General features: G+C 44.6%; 1 pseudogene; it reads left to right on the top strand.

Moving 5' to 3' along the window:
• Positions 1-886: 886 nt before the first annotated feature.
• On the top strand, positions 887-7,225 carry LOC121284346 (annotated as a pseudogene).
• Positions 7,226-12,328: the final 5,103 nt, after the last annotated feature.

Raw genomic sequence — 12,328 nt, 5'->3', positions numbered from 1 at the left:
GACATTAGCACATCACATGACTTGGCCTTTGTTAGTGAGATAAACCACATGGCCTCAAGCCAGTGATGCAAGACATCAAGGTTGAACACTAAGATAAAAGCAAAATACTGCAGATGCTGGAAATCTGAAACAAAAATAGCTGGAAAAACTCAGCAGGCCTGACAGCATCTGCGGAGAGGAAGACAGAGTTAATGTTTCGAGTCCGTATGACTCTTCATCAGCACTAAGGAAATAGAGAAATGAGGTGAAATATAAGCTGGTGGAGGGGGGTGGGACAGGTGGAGCTGGATAGAGGGCCAGTGATAGGTGGAGGCAAAGAAGAGATTACCAAAGATGTCATAGACAAAAGGACAAAGGGGTGTTGACAGTGGTGATATTATCTAAGGAATGTGCTCATGAGGACATTAAGGGTAGAAAGCAGGACAAGCAAGGTACAGATAACCCTAGTGGGGGTGGGGTGGGGGGAAGGGATTGAAATGGGCTAAAAGGTGGAGACAAAACAATAGATCAAAATAAAGTTAAACATAATGGAAATAGGTGGGAAAAGAAAAATCTATATAAATTATTGGAAAAAACAAAAGGGAGGAGAAGAAATGGAAAGGGAGTGGGGATTGAGGAGGCAGTTCAAGATGTAAAGTTGTCGAACTCAATATTCAGTCCAGAAGGCTGTAAAGTGCCTAGTCGGAAGAGGAGGTGCTGTTCCTCCAGTTTGCGTTCAGCTTCACTGGTTGAACAATTCTGGTCTGGGACCATCAACCCCTCCCCCCCATTGCCATTAAAACTAATCATCTGTATTCCCCTAGGATTCAAAGGCCCATTGTGGAAAAGGGAAGCAGGCGGTAAAACTGTCAGCCTTGCGCATCAATTTAGCGCAGCTTAACTTGTGATGTTTAACAGAAGAAGCAATCCCTTTCCTTCACAGTACGTCACCATCTTTGATTTGGTAAGTTTAGAATTAAGTCCTGTAATTAGATTTAGTGTCTCTAGGGGCAGAAATTATACCTCGTTGGGCGGGGCCCAGGAGCAGCCGTGCAACGGACCGCTGCCCCCGCGTCCTGACCGCAATTTCACGCTGGCTGACCAATTAACGGCCGGCTAGCGTGGAAGCGCGCTGATGATCTCGGCGCGGCCGGGGTGTGGGCGGAGTGGCATGGTGAGGGTAAGGAGGGCAGGCAGGTGCGTGGGGTGGGGGTGCGCTCAGTGAAAAGCTCCCTGAAAGCACCGAGCCGCCTCAGGGAGCTGAAGACTTTTCGCATTAAAATCACAGCTTTCAACGAAAAGGAAAACATGTCCCCTCCTGGGACTCTGGCACACAGGGCAGAATCTCGGCCTTGTCGGGCAGGCTCAACCGTCGGGAAGCCGCCCGCCACCCGCGGTCAAGGCCGGAAGTCGATTTCACACTGTTTAAGGGCTAATTAAGGCCCTGTCCAGTGTGAAACGTGAGCCACAGTGCTCAGCGGTGGGGGGGAGGGGTGGGGGGGGAGTTGGGGGAGGAGTAGGGGTGGAGTGCAGGTGGGACTATGCGCACGATAGAGCGCTTCAAAATCTCCCCGAAGCACAGAGCCGCCCCAGGGAGATAAAGCATTTTCAAAACAAGTAATAAAGAAATAAATAACGTAATAAAACATAGCGTACAAGTACACAGGTCCCTGAAGGCAGCAGTTCAGGTAGACAAGGTTATAAAGAAGGCCTATGGAATGCTTTCCTTCATTGGCAGAGGTATAGAATATAAAAGTAAGGATATAATGTTGGAATTGTATAAAACACTGGTGTAGCCACAACTGGAGTATTGTGTGCAGTTCTCGTCACCACATTACAGGAAGGAGTGATAGCTCTGGACAGAGTGCAGAGGAGGTTTACAAGAATGTTGCCAGGGTTAGAAAAGTGTAGCTATGAGGAGAGATTGGATAGGTTGGGGTTATTTTCCTTAGAACAAAGAAGGCTGAGAGGTGACTTGATTGAGGTGTACAAAATTATGAGGGGAATAGATAGAGTGGACAGGATAAAATTGTTTCTCTTGATGGAGAATTCTAGAACCAGGGAACATAGATTCAAGATAAGTGGCAGAAGGTGTAGGGTGGGACATGAGGAAGAACTTTTTTACGCAGAGGGTAGTGGGTGTCTGGAATTCGCTGCCCAAGTTGGTGATAGAGGCAAAAACTTTAAACTCTTTTAAAAAGTACCTGGATCAGCACCTAAAGTGCTGTAAGCTGCAGGGCTATGGGCCGGGTGCAGGAAGGTGGGATTAGAAAGGGCACCTGGATGTCCTTGGGCTGGCATGGTCGAGATGGGCCGAATGACCTCCTTCTGTGCTGTAACTTTTCTATGGTTCTATGTCCCCTCATGTGACTCTGCCATATGAGTAGGGCCAAGTCATTAATTAAGCGTTAACATGTTTATTTTATGTTTATTTGCTTTAGGAAACCTCATCCCCCCCCCCGTGGATGAGGTTTCCTAAAAAGTGCAAAGGCCGCTCGGCCTTTTCGCCTTCCCGCCAACCCTAAGATTGGACCAGCAGCGAAAATTTCCATTTAATTGATAATTTAATGGCCTTAAAAGGCCTTTTAATTGTCGGCGGGTGTGCCGCTGATCCCAGCGCGTGCTGGACAACAGAAATATCGTGCAACTGAGCATTAACGTCGGGACGCTCGCCCGATGTCAACACGCACCCATTTCACGCTCGAGCAAGTCGGGCGCGCACCCACCCGCCGAGCTAAAACCTTTTGCCCATGAGCAGGGGCTTGTCGAAAATGAGTTCTAAAATGTTTGTTTTATCTTTAGTTAGCATCAGAAACCTCATCCCAACCGTGGATGAGGTTTCCTCAAAAATCCAAAGGCCGTTTGGCCTACTCGCCCGCCCGCCAACAATAAGGTTGGTTCGGGAGTACTGACCCTCAGGAAGGCCTGCGTCTTGGCAACCATCTCCGAGACAGTGGATTCTGTGCTGTTGGGTGCCAGAGTCAGTGAGACCATCCGCAAAGGAATAATTGATGTGGAGATGTTCAACTCGAGTCAACAAGTGCTAATGGCCGGATCAGTCAGTTCCATGGTTGGTTCTGCTGTCTGGCAGTTACTGGCTTCATTTTTGAAGCCCCCTATATCTGGCACCCACTGCATTGTGGGTGTCACCATTGGTTTCTGTTTGGTGGCTACAGGTGCCCATGGTGTCAAGTGGTTGGAGCTGCTCAAGATGTCTGGTAACTTCTTGGTTCATCTAACCACTGCTGTCTGGGATCACGTCTGCTGCTGTCTTTTACCACGTCCGTTTCTTCATCTTACATAAGGCTGACCCAGTGCCAAATCCACTCCGAGCCCTGCCTGTTTTCTATGCCTGTACAATTGCGATAAATCTTTTCTACATCCAAGTCCCGTGCTCTTGTGCTGCCAACTCCCACGAGCGCCCACCCAACGTCATCGTGCACTATTTTTCCCCCATCCAGGTCGGGTGCACACCCGCCTGACGAGACAAAAAATTTACCTTATAGTGCTTTTGATTTTCCTTGTGTAGGAATATGTATTAGATGAATGTGTCGTGTTATATTTAGCGCACCAATCATTTTGAATCACTGACTTTATATGTATTTCATATAGACCATTCTCAAGCACTGATTTTATATGTACTTTATATTGACTTTGTGTGTTTACTGTAATTTTGTAATTTTTGTAAGGCTCTGCATCACTCTGTATTTTTAATTGACTTATAACAAGCACTGGGGGGAAACAATACATTGACAAGGCAGCTCTCTTAACCAAAACACACTGATAAGCGCCTGTCATAATGAGACTTCCACAGAACATATGATATTCATACCAATAGATTAATTAGACATCTGGGCCGATAAGTCTGGTGTTACCAGACATCACATGCTGCCTTATCTCAAATAAGCAGATACTGAAATGATCCTAAGGCCCCTATTATCTTAGAAGAACATTATAAAATTTAATAAAATGACAGAAAAGGTATAACGAGAGGGATGGCCTCACGTGTCATTGACACCTCAGAGGGCAAGTCAGGGGTCAACGGGAAACAACATCAATAGGTGACCATCACCCTCAAGAAACCAATCAGAAACTGATGGTGCGTCACCTAAAGCAATCAAGGTCTGACCACGCAGCGCACAAGCCAATCAGGAACCAGTAACTTCACTGATCATGCAAACGGGTTGTAGTATGGAAGAAGCACCTGCTCTGAGCTGCCAGACACGCGCAGAATTTGAAACTGAAGACTGCTTGTTAGCTGAAAGCAGAAGACCAGAGATGTCCACAGAGAGGCACAGAGAGACAGAGAGAGAGAGAGAGAGGGAAGACCCAGTGTTGCCTCAGGCCCACAGCTGAATCAGAAAGCAAGAACTGCGTTGAGCCAGTAAAGTCGCTGCCTGGCTTTGTACAGTATAATTTTTGTTGCTTAATAAATATTTCCTGAGTTACATCACTAAATTGTCTCCTATTGCCTGAATGGTTAAAGTCTCAAAAGCACAAACTAATATTAAGTGGAAAAACTCAGCAGATCTGGCAGCATCGGCGGAGAAGAAAAGAATTGATGTTTCGAGTCTCATGAGGGGTGAAATATAAGCTGGTTTAAGGTAGGGGGGTGTTGGGTGGGGGGAGAGAAGTGGGGGGTGGTGTGGTTGTAGGGACAAGCAAGCAGTGATAGGAGCAGATCATCAAAATATGTCACAGACAAAAGAACAAAAGAACACAGAGGTGTTGAAGTTGGTGATATTATCTAAACGAATGTGCTAATTAAGAATGGATGGTAAGGCACTCATCCATTCTTAATTAGCACATTCGTTTAGATAATATCACCAACTTCAACACCTCTGTGTTCTTTTGTTCTTTTGTCTGTGACATCTTTTGATGATCTGCTCCTATCACTGCTTGCTTGTCCCTACAATCACACCACCCCCCACTTCTCTCTTACCACCCCCCCCAACCCAACCCCCTCCTCCCCAATCCCTCCACCTTAAACCAGCTGATATTTCACCCCTCTCCTTGGATTCACCCAGTTCTGCTGAAGGGTCATGAGGACTCGAAACGTCAACTCTTTTCTGCTCCGCCGATGCTGCCAGACCTGCTGAGTTTTTCCAGGTAATTCTGTTTTTGTTTTGGATTTCCAGCATCCGCAGTTTTTTGTTTTTATCTTAATATTAAGTGGGTTTTGGAGGTTAAAGACCAACCCCAAAAATGAACATTCCCGGCCACAGTAAACACAGCAGCCGATTCACAAGGTCCCACAAACAGCAATGTGATAAAGATCAGGTAATCCCTTCTTTCTTAAAGTGTGGGTTGAGGAATGAATATTGGCCAGGATAATTGCACCAATTTTCTTTGAAATAATGCCATAGGATCTTTTACATCCACCGAGGGGGCAGAATGACAGCTCATCCAGAAGTCGCCACCTCAGACAATGCAGCACCTCCCACGCTGGAGGATCAGCATGTATATTCGTGTCCACGTCTCTGGACTTGACGTTCCAGATATCAAAGTGCTACCGAGTGACAAGTAACAACTCACTACTTCCTCCAGGCCCAGTGATACAGAGACATGGCACATTATCCAAATCCCCAATCTTTCAGGGAAGCATTCTTGGTTGGGATTCTTGGTGGAATTCTGTTTCTGTCTTGTCAATTCATCAAGCCATTCTACTTCCTTATGCCCTGGTTAAACTGGTCCCCTTTTACACATGCCTCATTCCATCCTGTCACTCCTTCCTTCCCCCCCTCCACCTCCCCCTCCTACCCGAATTCAATCCAACATTCTTTCTCCTGGTGCACCCCATCCCCAACCCAATAAACATTCATGACCTCCAACTTCCTCCACCCCAATGTGTCATTGTCAGTCCCTCTACCCTCCCTCCCAGACAGTGTATCCATTTTCTTTTAACACATTTTACCCCACCTAGGTCCCTGAGGTGAAAGGCTGCTATACCAACAGTGTCTGTAGACAGAAGATGGACCCGATTTGAATGCACTCAAAACTCATTCACTTACACAGCGGTAAAATTAGGCCAATGCTTCCATTTGCGGGGAAGACCAAAACTAGGGGGCTATAAATATAAGAGAGGCACCAATGAATCCATTGGAGAGCCCCAAAAAGTGGAAAGATTATGGAACTTGCAACCATAAGGAATGGTTGATGGGTGCCTTTAAGGGGGAGCTAGACGAATACACGAGGCAGAAATAAATAGAAGGATTTGCTGATAGGGCTAGTTGAAGAGGGGAGCGAGGAGGCTTGTGTGGAGTATACAAATCAGCATGGACCTGTTAGGCCAACTGGCATGTTTCTCTGTTGTTAAATCTAAGGGGGAAAATTGAACTCCACAAATGTATGGATTTGTGGTGGTGGATGGATTGAAAATTAACAATCTGCAACAGGTTCCCAACCCAGCTCAGACCTGCCCACTTTCTATTTTAACGGAGATGGGACTGGGGAAGGGGGGGGATGTGTGCAAGGCACATGGGACAAACCAGTGTCAGGAGGTGGGTGCATTTTAAGAAGCTTCCTCATCTTCATCTTAACACTGGCTAAAGCCTCAGCAAACCTGGCAGACAAAAGGTGGCGGGAAAGGCTGGATACATCATATAAGTGCCTTTATAGCACTGCTTGTGGGCCAGGAGGAGCAGGAGTGTTTTCCCCAGTTCTATAAGGGGAGACAGTGGTGTAGTGGCAAAGTTGCTGGACCAGTAACCTAGAGAACTGTAGTAATCTGATGTATAATATAGATTTAAGACCTATGTTGTAATGGAGAATGACATGATCTTGGTATCCAATAGCAAAGTAGCGCAGGCTACCTCTGTAGCTGATAGTCTTGAACTAGAGTCTGAAGTGTAAATACAGACCTTGGAGCTGTGAACACACAAGTGTAGCTGCTGAGTTCTTTTTGTAAATAAACAGAATGTGTTTCTTCTAAGAACGATCTACTAACGTTCTCTGTTTTTGGGACCAATTCGGTCACCCCAACACAAGCACATCACCCAGATCACCAAGCCCCAACAAACCAGGGCACAGGATCCAACAAAGAGTGAAAAACAAGAAAAAGACACGAAAGGATGAGAAAAAGGAAGAAAGAACCAAGGAAATCAAGAGAATTGAAATTGAGTCGCACCGCACATGGCAATTGTTAAAAAAGAAAAGATTGCGTCCTGATCGTCGAAGCAATCCCCTCAGAGCCTGCGGCAATTTGGAAGAGTTGGACTTTTTGATCCAACCTCGGACATTATGTTGAACAATTCACACTCTTCTTCCGGGCGTTCGATATTGCGAAGGAAGAGAAGAAGTGTGTGATCCTTTTGTCCAAGCGTTGGGGTAAGACATATGCATTAATTCAAAACTTGTTGGCACCCAGTGCCCCAGATTGGAAAAGCTTTGCTGTCTGAGTGAACCTTGTAAAGAATCATTGCTAGCCAAAGCCTTCGGTGATGATGCAACAGTTCAAATTTAACCTAAGGAATAGAGCCGCGGGGGAGACAGCTGCTTGTTACATGACAAGTCTGAAACAATTAACTAAATATTGCCAGTTTGGTACATCTATCAATGATATGCTTAGCGATTGTTTGGTGTGTGGTCTAAATGAAGATGTGATACCAAACAGATTACTGTGTGAAACAAATTTGGATTTTCAGAAGGCATTGGAAATCGCTCTAGCAATGGAAGGTACATTGCGGGACTCGAAAGCCATACAGGGGGCGCAAAATGACGCTGTCCTCCACAGTGGGCAGGGAGCCTCAGCCAAAAAGAACATGAAAACACAAGCTTTGCTCAGAAGTGGGAAACAGCCACTGCTAGCAGACAAATAAAAGGAGGTAACTTAGCAGTGAAAACATGACATAATGGTAACAGAGGTGGAAGGAGGCAACCTTGTAATGAATCACAGTTTTAAAAGATCAAATGTTTTTTTCTGTCATCGAATTGGACACCTCATGAGACATTGTAAAGATAGAATCAGGCAGACTTTCAGACAAAAGCAAAAACCCAATGAGATCTACAGTGTTGAAAAGCCTGAAGTCATAGATTCTGATATTTATTTATTGTATAATTTAAAGGTCAGAAGAACAGAACCTATCTACCTATCTATGTAACCATGACAGTGAATGAGAGGCCTATCAGAATGGAGGTGGATACTGGAGCAGCCACTACGGTGATAGGTGAGCATACCTTTAAATATCGGAATCATGGGAAACATAAGCTAAATTTGGAAGGAACAGATGCCAATTTGAAAACTTACATGGGAGAAGACATACAAGTCAAGGGCATAAATAAAGTCGTTGTATAATTTAGAGGTAGTCAAACAGTTAAATTACCCTTGATGGTGGTAGCAGGCGAGGGACCTAGCCTCCTTGGACAAAACTGGCTGAAAGAAATTAAATTGGAATGGGCTGAAATATTCCAACTGAGGACTAATGGGCTATCAGAGCTGCTACAACAATGTGCCTCAGTCTTCAAGATCGAGCTCGGAAAGATCGAGGGCTACAAGCAAAAATTCATGTGGATCCAGAGACAGCACCAAGATTCATGAAGACAAGACCAGTACCTTATGCAATGCAGGAAAGGTTAGACACCGAACTGGACAGATTAGAAAAACTGGGAGTGGTATAGCCAATGCAGTTCTCAGAATGGGCAGCACCAATTGTATCTGTTCTCAAACCTGACCGAATTTGTGGGGATTACTAATTTGCAATCAATAACGTGGCTAAGTTGGACAGATACACCATACCAAAAATTGAAGACTTGTATGCTACACTGGCAGGTGGAACTACCTACACAAAGCTTGATATGAGTCATGCCTATCAACAATTAGAGAATTAGAGAAGGCCTCCTGGAAGTTTGTCCCCATTAATACACACAAAGGCTTGTACCAATATACCCATTTATCTTTTGGTGTACCTTCAGCTTGCACCATATTCCAAAGAACCATGGAAAATTTACTATAGGGATTGCCCCACGTTGTAGTTTATTTAGAAGGTGTTCTGGTGACAGGACTCATTGGAAAGGAACATTTGGCAAACTTGGAAGAAGTTTTGAACAGTTTTTCGCAGGTGGGAGCGCGTTTAAAAAAAAAAGTGCACATTCCAAGTGAAAGAGGTAACCAACCTAGATCACATGGTAGATTCACAAAGCCTACACCCAGCTGAGGATAAGGTGAAAGCTATTAGAGAGGCACTAGCACCAAAGAATACATCCAAACTCAAATCATTCTTGGGGATGGATGACCAATTACTATGGATGTTTCGTGCCTAATTTGTCAACAGACCTGGCACCACTATATTACTTGCTCAAGAAAAACCAATGATGGTCTTGGCAAACACCACAGGAAGAAGCTTTCACAAAACTGAAACAGTTGTTGCAATTATCTACCCTACTAGAACATTTTGACTCGAGGAAAGAGTTGGTGTTGACATGTGGCCCATCTCCCTATGGAGTGGGAGCAGTGCTCTCCCATTGAATGGACAATGGGTCAGAATGGCCTATAAGATATGTATCGAGAACACTTAATAGAGCAGAAAAGAAGTACTCACAGATTGAAAAAGGAGACCTGTCAATCATCTTTGGTGTTAAGATAATTCACCAATATGTGCATAGTCGGCAATTTACCAGCATGTCAGACCACAAGCCATTGCTGGGATTGTTCAACGAAGACAAGGCTATACCATCCATAGCCCCAGCAAGAATACAAAGATGGGTATTGATCTTGGCAGCGTATGAGTATACTTTCATTCATAGATCTGGAAGTCAAATTGCAAACCCTGATGCCCTCAGTCGTTCACCCGTGCAAGTAAACAATGAGAATGTTCCAATTCCTCAAAACCACTTTTATTGTTGAACTTCCTGGATTCATCACCGATATGCGTTAGACAGATCAGAGATTGGACAAGTCGAGATCTAGTCCCATCCAAAGTATGAGAACAAGTTCATCACAGTTGGTCACAAGAGCAGGTATCTGATGAAATGAAACCGTATTTTCAGAGAAGGTACAAAATGACCAGCCAGGAAGGTATCTTATTGTGGGGAGCTTGAATGATTGTTCCTCCAAAAGAACGTAAGCCATTGTTGTCTAAACTTCATAGTGCGTCCAGGAATTTCCAAAATGAAGGCAATAGCACGCAGCTATCAGTGGTGGCCTGGGTTGGATGGAGAATTAGAGAGCTTAGGGAGAAGTTGTATGCAGTGTCAGCAAGTACAGAAATGACCTGAAACAGCTTCGTTACAACCCTGGGAATGGCCAGGAAGGCTATGGGTACAATTACACATCGACTATGTGGGACCTTTTATGGGAACAATGTTTCTACTTATCATCAATGCTCACTCAAAATGGATGGGCATATATGAAGTGAAGTCACCGACATCTTCTGCTACAATTGACAAGCTATGGCAAAGTTTCGCAATCAACAGACTACCAGAAGTGCTCGTATCAGGCAATGGAACAGTATTTCCGAGTGCTGAGTTTCACTGATTTATCAGCCTCAACGGTATTACTCATATAAAAACTTCACCGTCCCACCCTTCTTCAAATGGACTGGCTGAGAGAGCAGTTCCGACGTTCAAGTCTGGTATGAAGAAATTGTCTGAAGATTCTGTAGCGACTAAACTAGCAAGTTTTCTTTTCCATTATAGGACCACCCCTCACACAACAGCAGGTGTCACACCTGTGGAATTGTTGATGAAACGCCATCTCCAATTGAGATTGAGCCTAATTATGCCAAACTTTGGGGGGAGGGTGAAAAGAAATCGGGGAAGTCAGAAAACTGGACATGATTTCACAGTCATGACAGGACGTTTAATGAAGGAGAGAAGGTATATGTGAAGAATTTTAGAGAGGGACCAATTTGGTTATTCGGTGAAATAAGTGCAATAACTGGATATCTTCCCTATCACGTGAAAGTGGAAGATCGAGTCATATGGAGACATATGGATCATATAAGAAAAGGAGAAACATCCAGAAAATAATCCACCAGTGTTAGTGACTGAGTCAATGTCTCCTGTTTAGATAACTCAACTGAGTACAGGCATGTCTGAAGGGTCGACTGTACCTGCAAGAATTGAGGAAACAGATTTGCAGGTGCCCACCAAAGAGCCTGATGATCAGACAATTCCATAGAAGGAAGTTCCAGATAAAACATCAGAAGCTGTAGACCTGACACATTCTACATGCATAAGGAAATCCCCAAAGAGACTGACTTTGTAAATTACTTATCTGTGTGGAAAATTTGACATTTCAAGAAAAAATGTTAAATGTATTTCTGGGTAAAGGTGGGGGGGGGGAATGTAGTAATCTGATGTGTAATATACCTTTAAGATGAATGTTGTAATGGGAGATTACATGACCTTAGCAGAGTAGCGCGGGCTACCTCTGTAGTCAGTAGTTTTGAGTTAGGGTCTGAAGAGTAAAGACAGAGTTTTGAGATGTAAACACACAAGCATAGCTGCCCAGTTCTTTTTGTAAATAAACACGTGTTTCTTCTAAGAACGGTCTACTGATGTTCTCTGTCTTTGGTAACAACTCGGTCACCCTGAAACAAGCGTGCAACCCCAAGTCCCAACAAACCAGGGTACAGGATCCAAACAAGAACCAAGCTAATGTTCTGGGGTTATGGGTTCAAATCCCACCACAGCAGCTGGTGGAATTTTAATTCAGTTAATAAATCTAGAATATAAAAAGCTAACCTCAGTAATGGTGACCATGAAGCTATCCTTGATTGTTGTAAAGGCCCATCTGGTTCACTAATGTCCTTTAGGGAAGGAAATCTGCCGTCCTTACCCAGTCTGGCCTACATGTGACTCCAGACCCACAGCAATGTGGTTGACTCATAACTGCCCTCTGAATTGGCCTAACAAGACACTCAGTTCAAGGGCAATAAGGGATGGACTACAAATGCTGGCCTTTGCCACATCCCATGAAAGAATAAAGAAGAGATCCAGAAAACCAATCCCTGCTGTGATCTGTCCAACAACCCCCACAATCGTCCTCCCAAAATCACCATCTCCAGCACCACCAAAATCCATTCCTTGAACACCATCTCCACTGCCCAACGATCCTGTCCATCATCTTGCTCCCTCGATCACTATCTCCTTTCCGTCCGAACACCCTCTCACTTCCCCTGCCATCTCTCTCCCCATTAGATCCACCCTCTCGAATGTAATCTCTCCATGCTTTTCTAACCTGCTCCTCAACTTCATCCTTCAGCCCCATTGCTTTTCCACACACCAGGCAGCGACCCTGTCAATCAGAAAAACAAGGAGAGAAAAAACTTTAGAAGCGCTGTGCTGGGTTTCTTGTGCGTAATCCCTCCCACAGCACACAGCTCCTTAAATATTGATGACTCTGTATTTC

The sequence above is a fragment of the Carcharodon carcharias genome, chromosome 11 (genome assembly GCF_017639515.1).
Source record: "Carcharodon carcharias isolate sCarCar2 chromosome 11, sCarCar2.pri, whole genome shotgun sequence".
Taxonomy (NCBI): domain Eukaryota; kingdom Metazoa; phylum Chordata; class Chondrichthyes; order Lamniformes; family Lamnidae; genus Carcharodon; species Carcharodon carcharias.
Note: the sequence above shows the minus strand (reverse complement) of the source record. Positions and strands in the feature narration are given on the sequence as shown.